Source organism: Arachis hypogaea, chromosome 5, assembly GCF_003086295.3.
Source record: "Arachis hypogaea cultivar Tifrunner chromosome 5, arahy.Tifrunner.gnm2.J5K5, whole genome shotgun sequence".
Lineage (NCBI taxonomy): Eukaryota > Viridiplantae > Streptophyta > Magnoliopsida > Fabales > Fabaceae > Arachis > Arachis hypogaea.
In genome coordinates, this window is record NC_092040.1 from 87669318 (window position 1) to 87689964 (window position 20647).

A 20647-nucleotide genomic window follows, 5' to 3' on the forward strand; every position below is an offset into this window, starting at 1 on the left:
TCTTTGGCAGTGATGGCGATGGTGATAGGATAGGTGAAGTGTGTGATTCTTCTTCCTCTTCGATTGGTTCCTTCCTTCTTTCAGATTTTCTCCTTCCAGAGAATTTCTGGGCAATCACTTTTCACCTCATGGATTCAGTTTGCTTGGTAGGAGGTGATGGAGAAGATGATGAGGTAGAATGAATATGTATGTGGGTGTGGGTTTGAGGTGTGGAAGGTTTTTGAGAGAAGAGAAGTCGTTTACTTTTTCTTGGTGCGGTTTTCTTTTTCATGATAATGAGAATGGAGAAGTGGAGAGGGAGAAGATGAAGAGAACCGAATTGAGTAAGGGAGAGAGGAGGTTAGGGATGCATTAAATGTGGAGTGGAGAGAGAATTAGAGGGAGTTTAATGACCATTAATGGGTGGTTATTAACCAAGGAAGTTTCTCATTTATTTCAAATAAACTGAAAAGTGGTTTCCTAGAATCAAGAGATTAGATGAAAGAGAAAGATTTGATTTGACAATAACCATTTCCAATAAGATTTGATGAGGCAACAAAAAGATATTGTGATTTACACAAAGAGAAACTAACAAAACGGTCAGGGTGGGGTCAAGGAAATTTGGTGGGGCCCATAAGAATTTATTTCTGCGCTGTCTCTCCCTTGATCACAGCCTTCTCAACACCCTCTAATTTTTATCTCCTCCATTCCTATGAGACAAAATTGAGCAGAATCAGAAATTTCACAAGTTATCAATAGAACTTAAATCAATCATTCCCAAGCTTTTTCTTAAAGAGTAGAATCTGTCTTCACAGAGGGGTTTTATAAAAGTGTCAGCAAGTTGGTCTTCAGATTTTACGAATTGAATATCAATAGTACTTTTTTTCACATGTTCTCTAATGAAATTATATTTAATTTCAATGTGCTTGGTTCTTGAGTGCAAAATAGGATTTTTTGAAATGTTTATAGCACTCATATTATCATAAAATAAGGGTATACTATTGATCTTTAATTTATAATCTTCCAACTATATTTTTAACCAAATTAATTGTGAACAACATGCAGATGCAAAAATATATTCAGCTTCAGCTGTGGATAGGGCCACGGTTGCTTATTTTTTGCTTGACCACATGTTGAGTAAACTCCCAAGGAAGCAACACACTCCAGATGTGCTCCTTCTATCCATCCTATCTCCCGCATAATCTGCATCACAAAATCCTCTGTACAAAATTCATCAGATTTAGGATACCACAAGCCATAATCACTAGTTCCCTTAATGTATCTAATGATGTGCTTAACAGCTAAAAGATGGGATTCTTTTGGGTGGGATTGAAATCTTGAACATACACCCACACTTTGAACAATATCCGGTCTAGAGGAGATAAGGTACATGAGTGAACCTATCATTCCTCTATACATTGTCTCATCCACATCTTTACCATTATCATCCTTTTCAAGTTTAGTGTTAGGATGCATTGGTGTTCCCATAGGTTTAGAATTTTCTAGGCCAAATTTCTTGATTAGTTATAGTGCATACTTTCCTTGGTGAATAAATGTACCATTAGGAGTTTGTTTAATTTGGATGCCAAGAAAGAAAGTTAGCTCTCCCATTAAACTCATTTCAAACTCACTAGTCATGAGTTTTCCAAACTCTTTACACAAGGATTCATTGGCCGATCCAAACACAATGTCATCCACATAAACTTGAACTAGAAGAATATCATCATTAGAAATTGATTTAATGAACAAAGTAGTGTCGGTGGTACCCCTTTGAAATTGATTTTCCAACAAGAAGGCGCTAAGACTTTCATACCAAGCTCTTAGAGCTTGTCTAAGGCCATAAAGAGCCTTTGAGAGTTTGAAAACATGGTTTGGAAATTCTTTATCTTCAAAACTGGGGGGTTGTGCCACAAACACTTCTCTATCAATAAAGCCATTAAGGAAAGCACATTTTACATCCATTTGAAACATTTTAAAACCCTTATGGGCAGCATAGGCAAGAAGCAACCTAATTGCTTCCATTCTAGCTACCGGAGCAAAAGACTCATCAAAATCTATACCCTCTTCTTGATCGTAACCTTGGGCTACTAATCTAGCCTTGCTACGAACAACTTGTCCATCCTCACCAAGTTTATTTTTAAAAACCCACTTAGTACCCGTTACCTTCTTACCATCCGGATGAGGTACTAGTGTCCAAACCTCATTCTTATCGAATTGAGCAAGATCTTCTTGGATGGCTTTGATCCAGATGGATCTTCAAGAGCTTGTTTCATGTTGTTGGGCTTCATTTGTGACAAGAGTACAAAATTGCTTGTTCGGATTGCCTTTTGGTTGAGGATCTTGTTGTTACACCTTAAGAGAGATCACCAATGATAAAGTCATGAGGATAACCCCTCATGGACTTCCATTCTCTAGGCTTCCGATGTGGTGTTGAGCTTTGATGAGCTTCTGTGGGTCTCACTGTTTCAGTTTCTCTTGCTGGCTCAGGAGACAAAATGGAAATGTCTCCTCCAATCTAACGAGATAAAACTGGACTGGCAGATTCTTCATTTTGAGCAGACTTAGGATTTTCCTCACTGGTTTCTTTATTTACAGCATCCTCACAATCTGTATCATCTTCAATCACAGCACTGGGAATTGAGTTAGAGTCACCAAAAGAGACATGTATGGATTCCTCTATGGTCCTATGTTCTTTGAGATAAATCCTATAGGCCTTGCTAGTGGTGGAATACCCAACAAACATTCCCTCATATGATTTTGGATCAAATTTACCAATATTTTCTTTGTTGTTAAGCACAAAGCATTTGCATCCAAAAACATGAAAATACTTAAGATTTGGAGGGGTTCCTTTCCATAGCTCATAAGGAGTTTTCTTTAACCCTTTTCTAATAATGGTCCTATTTAAAATGTAACATGCTGTATTTATAGCTTCAGCCCATAGAAATTTTGGAACCTCATTTTCACATAACACAGCTCTAGTCATCTCTTGAAGGCTTCTATTCCTTCTTTCAACAACCCCATTTTGTTGAGGTGTTCTAAGGCATGAAAAATTATGAGCAATTCAAAAGTCATCATAGAATTTTTCAAAGTCTTGGTTTTCAAATTTCTTTCCGTGATCACTTCTCAAATGGGCCACTTTTAAATCTTTTTCATTTTGAATTTCTTGCAAAGGGTTGAGAAAGCATGAAAAGCATCATTTTTATGAGTAAGAAAAAGTACCCAACCAAATCTAGAGTAATCATCTACCACCACAAGACCATAGTGTTTTCCTCCTAGACTTTGAGTTCTTGTTGGACCAAAAAGATCAATGTGTAACATCTCTAATGGCCTTTTGGTTGAGATTCCATATTTTGATTTAAAAGAGGATTTTACTTGTTTGCCCAATTGAAAAGCATCACAAGTAAAATCCTTATCAAATTTGATATTTGGAATTTCTCTAACCAAATTTTTCTTGACTAGCTTAAAAATTTGGTACCTGCTAGCTTGACCCAACTTTCTATGTCATAGCCATTTTTCAGATTCAAGGGAGTTAAAACATGTTACATTTTGTTCCTTCAAGTCCTCAAGAGTCAATCCATACACATTGTTGCATCTTTTGGCCTCAAATAAAATATCCCCAATTTTTTCACAAACAACTAAACACACAAATTTTCTAAAAACAACTTCAAAACCTAGATCACACAATTGACTTACACTAAGTAAGTTATGTTTCAAACCATTTACAAGAAGAACGTCATTTATACAAGATGAAAAGCTTTTACCAACTTTCCCAACGGCCACTATTTTTCCTTTTCCATCCTCACCAAAAGTGACAAGTCCTCCATCATACTCATCAAGCTTTATGAAGAAGGTTGTCTTTCTAGTCATGTGCCTAGAACATCCGCTGTCCATGTACCACATATTCTCCTTCCATTTGGATGCTAGGCACACCTACAAAACAAGCTCAAGTGACCTTAGGTATCCAAATCTTCTTGGATCCTTTTATGTTAAACCATCTCTTATGTCCTAGTCCATTATAATAAAAAACAACTTTGTAAACTTTATCACTAATCATCCTTTCACCAAAAAATATTGAATGGGAAAGTGGCCATTTCGGTTGCATAGTCTACAAAATCTTGGAGTTGCTGTTTTGTTAAAGTGGGTTAGGTTTTGAAGAGAAAGGTTTCTCAACAGTTTTGAAATTTTTTTAAAACCCCAAGCCAACTTTATCAAAAAGAGTTCTTTGACTAGCCAAAATTTGATTTAAGTTTTCAGAACTTTGTGTGAACTTGGCTAAGTCATTTTCAAGGTTTTTGACCTATTTTAGCAACTCTTCATTCTCTTTAAAATAGTTTACATATGCAACAACAGAATGGTCACTTTCACAGCTTCTAAGTTGGGCTTTTAACTGCTTATTCTCTTCAACAAGTTCACAAGCAATTTCGTCCACCCTTAGTTTTTCTTTGAGAAAACTGTTTTCTGCTTTAAGGATGGTGATTTGTTGTTCAAGATCTTGGTTATCAAGTAAAAATCATCTTATTTTTTCAGAAATGTGGTCTATCATAAGATGAAGATCTTCAGTGTTTGGATTATGAAAGACTACCTGTTCAATGTTATCTGCCATGAGACATGGTTGTGACTTGGTCTCGGATTCTTCATCACTGTCTGAGTCATTTTCCAAGTCCTCCCATGATGCCATCAGCCCTTTTTTCTTTCTTCCTTTTGGCTTCTCTTCTTTCTTCAACTTAGGGCAATCTGACTTGAAATGCCTGATTTCTTTACAGTTGTAGCATGTAACCTTGCTGAGATCCTTTCTTTGTTTTCTAAAGCTGCTTCCTTTGCCTCTCTCCTTGGACTTCATCATTTTCCTGAATTTTTTGGCAAACAACACAAACTCATTTTTAGAAGAATTATCACTAGATTCATCATCCAGGGGGTTAGTCACAGATGAAAAAGTAATTCCTTTCTTTTTTGAATCTTTTTTCAAATAAGTATTTTCAAAAGCAAGTAAGTTTCCTCTCAAATCATCATATGTCATGGAATCTAGATCACTGCTCTCAGAAATGATTAATGCTTTTATTTCCCACTCTTTAGTGAGACATCTCAACACTCTTCTCACAAGCACATAATCAGAATGTGTTATTCCCATAGCATCAAAGCCAACAATGATGATGTTGAAACGTTCAAACAGTTCATCAATAGATTCTCCTTCCTTCATTGCAAACATTTCATACTCTCTGTTTAACATATCTATCTGAGTCTTCTTCACTATTGTGGTTCCTTCATGGGTGATTTGAAGTTTGTCCCATATTTCCTTTGCCGTTGTGCATCATGATACCCGTCGGTATTCCTCGAAGCTGATAACACAGTTGAGTAAGTTGACAACCTTGGCATTGAGTTCCACCTTCTTTCTGTCTTCTTCGGTCCAGCTTACTTCGGGTTTGAGAGAGACTACTCCTTCAGCACTTGTGGTAGTTGGGAATTGAGGGGCTTCCAGGATAATCTTCCATAGTCTGTAATCCACTACTTGCAAAAAAATCTTCATTCTCTCCTTCCAATAGTTATAGTTTTTCCCATTGAAAAGAGGAGGTCTGTTGCTTGACTATTCTTCTGTAAGGTTGTAGGACACCAGATTTAAGCCACTGCTTTCTGCCATCTGGATCTTTTCTCCAAGCTGCAAAGCTTGATCTCTTTGAGACCAAGCTCTGATACCAATTGATGGTTTCAGTGGTTAAGAGAAGGGGGAGTTGAAGCTTAGCCCCTTTTTCACTTCAGAATACTTGCTGGTCTTTGAAATAACTTCTGGAGATTTATTTAATTTTTGTCTCGTCCCTAGCCACAAGATTTTTCTTTTTGTCTCGTCACTTGGCACGAGATATTTTGCGGTTTTATCTCCTGTGCAGCAGAAACAGAAAATGGAGTAGAGGAGAAAGAAAATTACACCCAGATATATCCTGGTTCAGCTGCTAAGTGCAGTGCAGCCTATATCCAGTCTCCATCACAACAATGATAAAATTTCACTATAATCATCTTTGATTACAGACACCAATTCTCCCTAGAAACTACCCTTCCTATCTGGGACAAGTCCAGAATTCTAAACCCAATCCTGAACTTGACTTGGTCACTGCCAAGCTTTCAACTTGTGAAGTGCTAACCCAACTTACAAGGGAATTCTCACAGAATCATGAAACACAACACAGATGTACAAAGAAACTCTAAGGACATCTATGGCTTTTTCTTTTAATTTTGCACTCTCTGTCTTTTTCCGCTCAATGGCTTTTTCATTAAAACCTCACTGTTTGTCTTTTTTCCATGAGACTCAAGACATGACAAAATTAAACAGAAAATTACAAAATAGAATACATTGAAGGAGAAGAAAATCTATTAGCTCAGGTAGCTTTGAGAACTCTATGCCTTGCACTCTCACACTTTCTTCTTTTATCAAACCCTGACTGTTCACCCTTACTTATAGGGAGAAGCCTTCAAGGTTGAAACCAAACAAACCAAACTAAACTTATTCTTCTTCAAAATAGAACCGGTTCGACCAGAGAGAGAGAAGAGATAACCCATGCAAAATCCAACATGTAATTATCTCTAATGCTTTCTTGGTCACCAATCTTCATCAATCTGAGCCCTTTATATTTTCTTGCTCTCCAAGATGAACTCCTAGCCCTTGATGCTTCATGATGATGATAGCTTCATCTGCTCCTATCTCTGCCTCTTCCATCAAGTAGCCACTATAGCTACCTCCTGTGGTGGTTGAGCAAGATCAGAGACAAGCCATCCCTCCAAAGATCTTCTCCTTACTGGCCGAAATCTTCTCTACCATTTTTGGTATGGAGAAGCCAAGATCTCTTCACAAAATCTTACCACAAGTGAATGAGAATTTTAGTCACAGCATACTTTTAGTTTTCTTTTTCTTGCCATCATTGTGATGGTCTTGTTGCTTGCACTTTCTTCTTTTCGGTGGCTAGGCTTAGCTTCCATAGTTGCTGGGTAATGACCGAAAGAGAAGAAGCAGGATGAGAAAAAGAGGAGAGAGAAATTTGAACACTAACTAATGGGTTTTGATAAAGTAAAATTAAATTTTCACTTCCCTTACTTTAGGTAGCGTGTAGTTTGATGATGTCCATCAAATCAAAGACCAATTCTCTCTCATGTTTTCAATGCATGTATTAACTTTACTTTAATGAAATTTGAATTCCACCACATGATAGAAGTGGATTCCGTTGGAAGCAAGAAGTAATACATTTGCTTTTTCTCACAATTGGTTTCGAACCAAACAAGCAAAATTATTTGGGCTTGTATCAATGATAAATAAAACTGGCCTATCAAAGCAAAACAATTCAGCCACTCATTCATAAAAAAATTTTGCACAAGGCCAAACTTTGATTTTTGTTGGGCTTATAATCTTTTATTTTCTTTTTGGCCCAAATAACCACAAATTGCTTCAGCCACTTAATTTATCATTTTTATACCCAAAGCTGAGTATATGAATTCATGTTGGGCTAGCCAATATTTATTCGGCCCAACAGTAACTTGTACCAACAAAAATTATCAATCAATACATATGAATTTAAAATCAAATTGATAATTTTATAACTTAATTAAATTAATAATGTTTGTTCATCATTAAATTAAATTTAGAATTTTTCAAACTCATCAAAAATAAAATTAAAAAATCAAATAAAATAAAATATACTCCAACCGATTGAGTCCTTGCTCAAGAACAAGTTAAATCGAATTCACATTTTCAGATTTTTTGAGGAAAAAAATTGTAGAAATTTAAAAAAAAAACTTTTTAAAAATATCTAAAATATTAGAAATATATTCATTTGTGTATCTCATCTTATCAATTTAAGTTTTAAAAAAAAAAATAATTTCATATCATAATATCAGAATATGATTAATCAAATATCTGTCGTAAGTCGTAATATCTAATTAATTTATTAATATAATTAATTAATTAACTATTCGGTTGAGTCATAAGCTAACTGATATAAACTAACTAAATGTGTTCAATGAGCTATCGACCATGAAGTGAAATGAAGTTTCTATAATTTGTGAAAGTTGTGTTGTATAGAGGCTTTGAATTTAATGGATGGCCAAGATTTTAGCCATTATTGTCAAATAATAAATTGTTAGTAGCCATCCTAAAGTAATAGCTCCGTCCTAGCTTATAAAGTCATAGAAAGATTTAATGTTGTATAGAAAATTGCAATTTGAATATATGATTTAGGGTCTTCTTTTTTAGGGTAGGTTTGATTATTGCTCTTAGTTTTCAAAAGTTAACTTTTAACAAAACTTTTATCATATACACTAAAAATTAATCATCAAATTAATTATTATATTTTTATATATTTATATATTTTTAATACATATTTTATATAAATGACTAGTTTTTTGTATATATATTATTGATTTAAATATTATAATAATTATATTGGATTTAAAACCAAATAAATTAAAATTTGTTTACGATAAGCATGAACTATAAATAATAGTATTTGATGAAATTATTTTAAAATCTAAAATGACTATAGTTAGAGATAAGTGTGAGAACTAAACAAAATATTGCATAAGATAATATTAGGGTTTCTAATTGTAAAAAAATACAATTAACCAATCTTTTAAAAAAAAAACTCCTTTTTTATTATAAAATTAAAACACCCACAAACTTTTGAAAACCAAATAAAGCATAACTATATGAAATTCTTAATTAACTCTATAGAGGTTATTCATAGATAGTTTGTTTTTGATATTGTGAAAATGTTTAATAATAAAAAAATTTTAGTTAAAATCATTCAGGATTTATCTTATTTAATATTTATTAATTATTATAATAATTAATGAATATTACATAAAATAAAAAAATTTTCCTAAAATTATTCTTGATATTGTATGATTTTTTTTTCTTTTCACATTTTTGTCCTATATATCATGAATGATGGTCCACATCTTAATTGAAATTTGAAAGGTTTGTTAAACATTTATTTTGTTTGAATAAATATCGATCGGTTCATCCCATCTATATAGGTTTTCTTGGCTATTCTATTGTTTTGGCTATATATAGCAACTTATATCTATGCTTGAACTTTTATCATCTCTCTCTTCCAGAATTGTATTTGTATCTCTCACTATTATATTATAATTGCATTGCAAAACCATGGCTCTAGTTTTTCCCCATGACAGAGAAAACCAGGTTTTACTCGATCTTTCTTCCTTCTGAAAACTTTATGAAATAGTTGTGAATAATAAGCACCTTAATTGAAATTTATTACAATTGTAATTATTCCTATAGTAAAAGGTAAAATATAAACCTAATTTTAAAATTAATAAATAATTCAAATTCTAAATTTATATTTAAATTCTACTAAATTTATTTATTTTTTCTATCACAAATTAATTATACATCTCTCTCTTCTAGTTCTAGTACTAGTCTCCATGTTTAAACCAAAACAACCCCCTTCCCTCCACCCCCACCCAAAATAAATAAATAAATAAAATATCATTCTTCATCTAGCATTATTCTCCAAACAATAACTATGTTAAGTATTGAGCAAATTTTAAACCATATTTTTTATCCTTAAAATTTGTATAAATTTAAAAATATTTTAATATTTAATTTAATTTATTTTCATTCTTAATGTTTGAAATATATAGATTTTAATTTTATCTCTATATTAAACTTTTTGATACTCAAATTAATTTTTTAAAAAATATTTCTATTTACACCTCATAATCATCATCCTCAATTTTTTTTATCCTCCTTCATCTAGAACCTTGGGTTGAGAGAAGGATGGTAGTGATATCAACAAATGAGAATGTGGAATGGGTTCGAAAAGAAGTAGGACAAGAGAGAATACGAGAATTATGATAATTGATAGATATAAATAAGAGTAGTAATAACTTTGGTAAAAATAAATAATTTTGACCATAAAAAATTTTAAGAAAAAGATAAAATTAACTTTTATTAAAATATTAGATTAAATAAAATCAAATTAAATGTTAAAAATATTTTGAAAAATGTTTACAAAACCTTTAGGAATAAAGAGTATATTATACTTTAACCTAAGTATACTATCATATAAGAACATTTTATCGTAACAAAAAAAATCTAAAACATGATAATCATCATTATTCCAAATACTAGGAAAACATGCTCATAAAATCCATAAACAAATATAAGAGACACCTATCTCAAATGAGATTAACGAACGAAATATTATCTACTTAAATTTTTAGCTAATTGCTCTACCTGCCTTACATAAAGAAAATAACTACGATAAAAAGAATTAAATTTTGTGGCCGGTAGTAATCAATGATTAAGAGAAAGGGGTTAAATCTTAATCTCTTTTTTGTTGAGTATTATTTTTTGCCTTTTAAGATAGTTTCAGTAGATATTTCTGATTTTTTATCTCATAATAAGTTAAGAGACATTTTCTTTTGGTCTCGTAACTGGTTAGGAGATATTTTTTTAATTTTGTCTCCTACATAACAGAAACAGAAATGGAGTAGAAGAGAAAGAGAGAATCACACCCAGAAGTATCCTGGTTCAGCTGCTAAGTGTAATGCAATCTACATCCAGTCTCCATCACAACAGTGACAGAATTTCACTATAATCAACTGATTACATACACCAATTCTTCCCTAGGAACTACCCATTCCTATTCGGGACAAGTCCAGAATCTATCCCCAAAACTGAACATGACTTGGACAACAGCTTTCAACCGCAAAGTGCTAACCGAACTTGCAAGAGAATTCCCACAGGATCATGAAACACAACACAGATGTACAAAGGAACTCTCAGACATCTATGACTTTTTCTTTAATTTTGTACTCTCTGCCTTTTTCCTCTCACTGGTTTTTTCTTACAAACCTCACTCTGTTTTCCTTTTTCACCATGAGACTCAGACAGACAAAACTAAAAAAAAAAGAAAACAAAATGTAACACATAGAAGGAGAAGAACTTCTGTTAGTTTAGGGTAGCTATGAGAACTCTGTGCTTTTTCTCCTTGTCTCAACCCTTAGCCGTTCACCCTTATTATAGAAGGGGAAGCTTCCAAGGTTGAAACCAGTTCAACCAAGCTACCAACATCTTCTCCAACACAAGGCCGGTTCGGATAGAGAGAAGAGAGAGAAAAAACCGAAAGCAAATCAACATGCATGTACCTCTCTCTCTCATCCCTTCTCATCAAACTTCATCAATCTGAGCCTTTCATCTTGACTTTGTCCCCAAGAATGAGTTCTGACCCTTGATGAATCTTTGATCCTTAATAGCTCCTTCCTTTCCATATTTGCTTCTTCCTCTACGTAGCTCCAGTAACTACCTTTTGTATTGGATGAACAAAAACGGAAATGAACTTTACGACAGAGATCTTATTCTCTGATCGAATCTGATTGATTCTATTCTTGGCATGAAGATCTTGAAGCTTCTTCTTCATATCTTGCCTTTAATGGCAAAAATCTTAGCCACACCATGCTTCGGATCTTCCTTTTGCAAAGGCCATCATCCTAGCCTTTTGCTTCTTCATAGCTTCACTACTTTTCTCTGATAACTTCTTCAATCTTCTTTCTTTAATGGAAGTGATAATTGAAACAATAAAGAGAGAGAAGAGAGAGAAGAAACAAAGCATTGAATGTGAAATTAAATGAAATTGAAATGTTACTAACATTCCCCAAGGAATGGAGTAACGTATGGAGCCATTAATGCAATTAACTCAATTTAATTTTCTCTTTCAGTTACCAATACATAAGTTGATTTAATTAAAATTTGAATTCCATAACCTATGTAAGTAAGTAACTGAACAGAGCATGCTCCTTTGCTTTCTTTTCAATTTTGGATCAAGGCTTGTTGGTCTCTCAACAAAAATTAATTTGGGATATTCACATGATACTTGGTCCAAATAACTTGGATGTCCATTTAAATGATTCAGCCATATAGTTTGAAATTATTTTTGCACAAGGACTGAATACTTTCTCATCACATTGGGCTTATGTGACTTTTGTCCCAATAACAAAAATCTGCACATTAAACAAACAATTGGAAGCAAAAATCAAATTAACAATTTTTTTAATTAATAATGTTTGATCATCATCATGTTTCAAGTTTTCCAAACTCAACAATCTCCCTCTTGATGACAAACATGATTAAAAATGAATTGAAAAAAGATGAGAAATTAGAGAACTCCCTTTTTGATGATTTGACCAAGTCCTCCCCCTTTCAATGGATCACATTGCTCCCTCTTAATGTGTGCATTTATCCAATGAAAGCATTACCTGTAAATATGCTCAAGTGGTTCTAAAGAAAATTCATATATTCAACACATGGGACCTTTAAGAACTGAAATCATGATTTATCAAGTAAGAACCTAATTTTGAAAAAAATATTTTTATAAACATAATCAAGGCTTCAACATGTTGTTCAAAGAAAATTTTTCTTATAAAACAGAGTATGACATAGTATATTCAGAGTACATGTCCAACAAATGATCAAGACTCATCATACTACATACAACAATATATTTAAAGCAATTGATCCCTGCCAATCAAAATATTTTCTGCCAAATAAAGCAATAAATCAAGCAATAAAATTATATCCATCAACACAATGTTCAGTCATCATAATCAAAACATCAAAAAATTGGCATGAAACAATAATCAAAAGGCTCAAAAGAAGAGCACAAGAATTGGATTGGCAGCCCCAATTCTATTTTAAACAACAATTCAGCTCTTTTTTCTTTTTTCTTCCCCTTTTGTCATCAAGGAAGAAACCTACAAAAAAATGAAAACAACAGTGTAATGCAAAATATTTGATATTAAAAACCAAACCAAAGTGTTATAATTACTGAGTACAGTCATCCAACATAAAGCAGTTCAAAAGAGACTTAATTCAGATAGACAGTAAGATGTGAAATTGTTCAAGATCATAGGCAACAGTGAGCAAATTTCTTAGGCATCAGAAGGATTAATATCAGAGTCAAGGTGATCGTCGTCTCCGTCGGAATGAGCCATGTCCTTCTCCAAGCTCTTAATCAGCAGATTAACCCTTTCATGGCATTTGGTCCAGGCCTTTTCATTTTCATAGGCTTGTTTCCTAGCCTCTTTGTAGGTCCTGACCATCATACTAGACATGTGGGAGAATTCATTCAGAACATCCTTGACAAATTCAGAAAGCTTAGAAGATTTAGAGGGATGATTGTCACTTTCGCTATCAGAGAGCATTGATGCCATTGAACTTTTGCCCTTTTTACCTTTCACAGAGTCAGGAATACTGCCTCCTTTAATGGTGGAAACCCTGTTCTCAACAGGCTCATTACTCAAATCAATATTAAAGTACTCAAAGATGCATGTTAGAAACATTCCATATGGCAGATTTTCTTTCTTATCACTGCGAACACAATCCCACATGTGTCGCATCATAAGATATGCAAATAAAATGGATGCAGAAGAAAGAATAGCAAATAAGACAAGAGTATCACAAATAGTAACTCGCTGATAGGAACCACTTTGAGGCATCAGAATATGATTGATGATGCGATGAGGGCTACTTGAAGTTTTCACAGACCCGAGTGAGGGCTACTTGAAGGGAAACCCCAACATGGGAGTCCCATTTACCAGACATGTAAGCCCTGGCTCCTTCATCATGGTACCCCAAGGCAGTGCTCATAATATCTCTATTCAATGTAAGATGAACCCTTTTGACATATAAGTGTAAAGCACCATCATTATACATCAGGTTAGCATAGAACTCATGAACCAGATTCGGGTAAACATGTTTTCAAATTTTTAAAAGTGGAGCCCATTTAAGATTATCAAAAAATGTAATAAAGTCAATTCCTTTTTCAGAAAGACTTTCCAGATTTACCAGAACCTGTGAGTGGAACTCAAACGCAACGCAAGACATGAAACGAGCAGGATCAAAATGGGAGTGACTTTTATCATACTTATTTTTGAAGTCTAGTGAGTCCAAGTTAGGGGGTTCTTTGTGTTGTGAAGTACTGGCTTCTTTGTTCTTTGAGACCGGCTAGAGAGGTGTGGTGTGGAACATCGTGGTGGTGAAGGTTGTGGAGATGGAAGTGATTCTTCTTCTTCCTCTTCAGGGACTTGGTCCTGTCCCTTGGTATTCTTCTTGGATGAACCAGCTTCCTGCCTTGCTGTTGCTCTTGCATGTATAGTCTTACGTGCCATGCTTGCTGTGGAGTGAGAGGAGGGTGAAGAAGACGAGTTAGGGTGGATATGAATACGAGTGTGGGTTTGAGGCGCAGACAAAGATGGAGGATTTTTGACAATGGTGGTTCGGTTGCTTCTTCGTGTGGCTAACTTTTTTCTCATGATGAAAGAGGTGAAGTAGAGAGTGAGAAGATGAAGAAAGGCCGAAAAGGGTGGAAGATGGGGAGAGGTTAGACCATATTAAATGCTTAGTGGAGAGAATATCATTTAAAGTAATGAGCATTTAATGGAAACAGTTTTCAATCAAGGAAATTTTAAAATTAAACAAATAACTGAAAGGTCTTTTCCTTGAAACGTGGGAGAGAAATAGGGAAAAAAAATTAATTTGACATGAACACCCTTTTTGAAGATATGATGTGAAAACCTTCCTAAACAATATTTTAAAAAATATTTTATTAAAAACATGATGAAAAAAAATAAAAATGGGCCAGTATCATGGAATGAATCTAAAAGAGTTTGGTTGGGCTTGAGTTCAAAGGCACCAAGATTCGGTCTCTCCCTGTTTCATAGCTTGTTCGTCATATGCCCAGAATTGTCTCCCTGCTGCCTATGAGACAAAAACCAATAGAAGCATGAAAATCACATTTTTTCAACAAAATTCAAATCCATCATTCCCAGACTATTCCTTAATGAACAAAACCTATCTTCACACAGAGATTTAGTGAAGATATCAGCAAGTTGCTCTTCGGATTTCACAAATTGGATATCAATAGTACTTTTTTGAACATGTTCTCTAATAAAATGATATCTTACTTCAATGTGCTTAGTTCTAGAGTGCAGTACAGGATTTTTAGAAATGTTTATAGCACTCATATTATCACAAAATAAAGTTACACTATTGATTTTCAATTTGTAATCCTGTAATTGAGTGTTTAACCAAAGCAATTCTGAGCAACAAGCTGCGGTTGAAATATATTCACCTTCAGCCGTGGATAGTGCAACACTGGCTTGTTTCTTGCTTGACCACATGTTGAGTGAGTGGTGCACGAAATTGTGATCATCAACAATGGCGCCAAAGACTTGGAGCTCTCAAACGTGAATCACACTTTGTCGCAACTTCGCACAACTAACCAGCAAGTGCACTGGGTCGTCCAAGTAATACCTTACGTGAGTAAGGGTCGATCCCACGGAGATTGTTGGTATGAAGCAAGCTATGGTCATCTTGTAAATCTCAGTTAGGCAGATTCAAATGGTTATAATGGTTTTTGAATATAAAGATAAATAAAGCATAAAATAGAGATAGAGATACTTATGTAAATCATTGGTGGAAATTTCAGATAAGTGTATGGAGATGCTTTGTCCCTTCTGAATTTCTGCTTTCCTACTGCCTTTCTCCAATCATTCTTACTCCTTTCTATGGCAAGCTATATGTAGGACGTCATCATTGTCAATGGCTACTTCCCATCCTCTCAGTGAAAATAGTCCAAATGCTCTGTCATAGCACGGCTAATCATCTGTCGGTTCTCGATCATGTTGGAATAGAATCCATTGATCTTTTTGCGTCTGTCACTATGCCCAACACTCGCGAGTTTGAAGCTCGTTACAGTCATCCCTTCCCAGATCCTACTCGGAATACCACAAACAAGGTTTAGACTTTCTGGATCTCAGGAATAGCCTCCAATAATTCTAGTTTATACCACGAAGATTCTGATTAAGGAATCCAAGAGATATGCGCTCGATCTAAAGTAGAACGGGAGTGGTTGTCAGGCACGCGTTCATAGGTGAGAATAATAATGAGTGTCATGGATCATCACATTCATCATGTTGAAGTGCAGAAAATATCTTAGAATAAGAATAAGTATGAATTGAATAGAAGAATAATAGTAATTGCATTAACACTCAAGGAACAGCAGAGCTCCACACTTTAATCTATGGTGTGTAAAAACTCTACCGTTGAAAATACATAAGTGATGGTCCAGACATGGCCGAATGGCCAGCCTCCACAAAAGACAAGACAAGACAAGACCAGATGTCAGTACAATAGTAAAAAGTTCTATTTATACTAAACTAGCTACTAGGGTTTACAGAAATAAGTCTAAGTGCAGAAATCCACTTCCGAGGCCCACTTTGGTGTGTGCTTTGGCTGAACTTGAGCTTTACACATGCAGAGACTTCTCTTGGAGTTAAACGCCAAGTTGTAACGTACTTTTGGCGTTTAACTCTGGTTTGTGACGTGTTTCTGGCGTTTTACTCCAGAATGCAGCATGGAACTGGCATTGAATGCCAGTGTGCATCATCTAAACTCAAACAAAGTATAGACTATTATATATTTCTGGAAAGCCCTGGATGTCTACTTTCCAACGCAATTGAGAGCGCGCCATTTGGAGTTCTATAGCTCCAGAAAATTTATTTCGAGTGTAGAAAGGTCAGAATCCAACAGCATCAGCAGTCCTTTGTCAGCCTTCTATCAGATTTTTGCTCAGGTCCCTCAATTTTAGCCAGTAAATACCTGAAATCATAAAAAAATACACAAACTTATAGTAAAGTCCAGAAATGTGAATTTTTCATAAAAACTAATAAAAATATCCCTAAAAATAGCTAGATCCTACTAAAAACTACCTAAAAATAATGCCAAAAAGCGTATAAATTATCCGCTCATCACAACACCAAACTTAAATTGTTGCTTGTCCCCAAGCAACTGAAAATCAAATAGGATAAAAAGAAGAGAATATACTATAAATCCCAAAATATCAATGAATATTAGTTCTAACTAGATGAGCGGGACTTGTTGCTTTTTGCTTCTAAACAGTTTTGGCATCTCACTTTATCCTTTGAAGTTTAGAATGATTAGCATCTATAGGAACTCAGAGTTCAGATAGTGTTATTAATTTTCCTATTTAAGTATGTTGATTCTTGAACACATCTACTTTTATGAGTCTTGGTCGTGGCCCTAAGCACTTTGTTTTCCAGTATTATCACCGGATACATAAATGCCACAGACACATGACTGGGTGAACCTTTTCAGATTGTGACTCGGCTTTGCTAAAGTCCCCAGTTAGAGGTGTCCAGAGCTCTTAAGCACGTTCTTTTTGTTTTGGATCACGACTTTAACCACTCAGTCTCAAGTTTTTCACTTGGACCTGTATGCCACAAGCACATGGTTAGGGACAACTTGATTTAGCCGCTTAGGCCTGGATTTTATTTCCTTGGGCCCTCCTATCCATTGATGCTCAAAGCCTTGGATCATTTTTACCCTTGCCTTTTGGTTTTAAGGGCTATTGGCTTTTTCTGCTTGCTTTCCTTTTTCTTTTATATTTTTTTTGCCACTTTTTTTTCCGCAAGCTTTTGTTATTCACTGATTTTTCTTACTTCAAGAATCAATTTTTTTTTTATTTTTCAGATCATCAATAACATTTTTCTTTTTCATCATTCTTTCAAGAGCCAACAATTTTAACATTCATAAACAACAAGATAAAAGATATGCACTGTTCAAGCATTCATTCAGAAAATAAAAAGTATTGTCACAACATCAATATAATTAAACTAATTTTAAGGATGAATTCGAAACTCATGTACTTCTTGTTCTTTTGTATTAAAAATATTTTTCATTTAAGAAAGGTGAAGGATTCACGAAATTATTCATAGCCTTAAGACATAGTTACTAGACACTAATGATCATGTAATAAAGACACAAACATAGACAAACATGAAGTTCAAAAACCAAAAAACAAAGAGATAAGAACAAGGAAGTTAAGGAATGAGTCCACCTTAGTGATGGTGGCGCCTTCTCCTTAAAGGACCAATGGTGTTCTTAAGATCCTCTATGTCTCTTCCTTGCCTTTGTTGCTCCTCCCTCATAGCTCTTTGATCTTCTCTAATCTCATTGAGAATGATGGAGTGTTCTTGGTGTTCCACCCTTAATTGGTTAATGTCATGACTCAATCCTTCTAGAGAAGTGTTGAGTTGTTCCCAATAGTTGTTTGGAGGAAAATGCATCCCTTGAGGCATCTCAGGGATTTCTTGATGATGAGCTTCCTCATGTGTCTCTTGAGATCCATGAATGGGCTCTCTTGTTTGCTCCATCTTTTTCTTGGTGATGGGCTTGTCCTCTTCAATGAGGATGTCTCCTTCTATGACAACTCTAGCTAAGTAGCATAGATGGCAAATGAGATGAGAAAAAGCTAGCCTTGCCAAAGTGGAGGGCTTTTCAGCTACTTTGTAGAGTTCTAGATAGATGACTTCATGAACTTCTACTTCCTCTCCAATCATGATGCTATGGATCATGATGGCCCGATCCACAGTTACTTTGGATCGGTTGCTAGTGGGGATGATGGAGCGTTGGATGAACTCCAACCATCCTCTAGCCACATGCTTAAGGTCCAGTCTTCTCAATTGAACCGGCTTGCCTTTAGAGTCTCTTTTCTATTGAGCTCCTTCCACACATATGTCCATGAGGACTTGGTCCAACCTTTGATCAAAGTTGACCCTTCTAGTGTAGGGGCATGCGTCTTCTTGCATCATAGGTAAGTTGAATGCCAACCTTACATTTTTCGGACTGAAATCTAAGCATTTCCCCCAAACCATTATAAGATAATTCTTTGGATTCGGGTTCATACTTTGATCATGGTTCCTAGTGATCCATGCATTGGCATAGAACTCCTGAACCATTAAGATTCTGACTTATTGAATAGGGTTGCTAAGAACTTCCCAACCTCTTTTTTGGATCTCATGTCGGATCTCCGGATACTCATTTTTCTTGAGCATGAAAGGGACCTCGGGGGATCACCTTCTTCTTGGCCACAACTTTATAGAAGTGGTCTTGATGGGCTTTTGAGATGAATATCTCCAACTCCCATGACTCGGAGGTGGAAGCTTTTGTCTTTCCTTTCCTCTTTCCAGAGGTTTCTCCAACCTTAGGTGCCATCAATGGTTATAGAAAAACAAAAAAGCTATGCTTTTACCACATCAAACTTAGAATATTGCTCGTCCTCGAGCAAAAGAAGAAACAATATGAGAAGAAGAGGGAGAAAATGGAGGAGATGGAGGGAGGTTTAGGGTTCGTCCAAGGGGAGAAGTATTGATGATTGTGTGTGAAGAATGAAGGAGTGTTGAGAGGTTTATATAGTGCAGGGAGAGGGGTTAGGGTTCGGTCATTTAGGGTGAGTGATGATTGGTTTTTTGACGGTATAGAATTTCACAAATGAATTCTCGTTGCAAGTATAGTTTCCAAACCAATCAAAAATCCTTTCATACAAAAGATTGTTTGTCACAAGTAACAAACCCCTAATTTTATAAACCAAAATATTCAAACCTCGGGTCGTTCTCCCTAGAAATTGTAATGAAGTGTCTTGTTATTGGTTGTGATGTGTTTTGGGGTTTTTGAGATTTTAGACAAGAAATATAAATGGCAAAGAAAATAAACTAACAACTATAAAAGGCTCTTGGCAAGGTATGAAAATTAGAAGTCCTATCCTAGTTATCCTTCTCAATTGTGATGAGAATTATTCATTGCTACCACTTAGTTAACCCTTACTAAATAAAGAAAAGTCAAGTGGATGAATTGACTTGAGCCACAAGTCCTAGCCAACTCCCAAGGAAAGACTAGCTTTAGTGCACTCCAAACCAATTAGCAATCTCTCCAATTACCAATCAACAAAGGAATTAGGTAACTCAAGTGTCACTAATTACTCTACCTAGGCCAAGAGGAACTAAATCTATACTATATCTAGAAGAGGCATTTCAACAAACACATAAAAGGCAATAAAAGTAAACAACATAAATTGCAAGAATTAAAGAGAGATCTAACTACAAAGGCAAGAGATCAACAATAGAAAAGCAAAGAAGAACAATTATTATGAATTACCTCTTATTGCATTGAAAGAAAATGGAAGGAACAATAGTAGATCTACAACAAAATATAAGAACAACATAAAGGAAATTACAATAAAAGAATGGAAGAAGAATGAATGTAACAACAAGGAATTGACAAGATAGAAGTAGAAGAAGATGAATTAAAACCTAGATCTAAGAACTAAACCTAATCCTAATCCTAATCCTAGAGAGAAGTGAGAGCTTCTCTCTCTAGAAACTACTTCTAAAACTAATCCTAATGAGTGTGAATAAACTAATGGTAACTAACATCTGTTTCCCTCTTCACTCCTTGGGTTAAATAGCATCATAAATGAGTTGGATTGGGCCCACAAGGCTTTAGAATTCGCTGGCCACGTTTTGCTTTAAGTGAACCAGGTGGCAGCAACGGCGCGTGCGCGTACTATGCGCGTGCGCGCCATCATACGTGTAGAAATTATGGCAAATCTTATATTGTTTCGAAGCCCCAGATGTTAGCTTTCTAACCCAACTAGAACCGCATCATTTGGACCTCTGTAGCTCAAGTTATGGTCGTTTAAGTATGAAGAGGTCGGCTTGACAGCTTTCCGGTTCTTTCATTTCTTCATGAGTTCTCCAACTTTTCATGCTTCTTTCTTCATTCTCTTGATCCAATCTTTGCCTCCTAAAC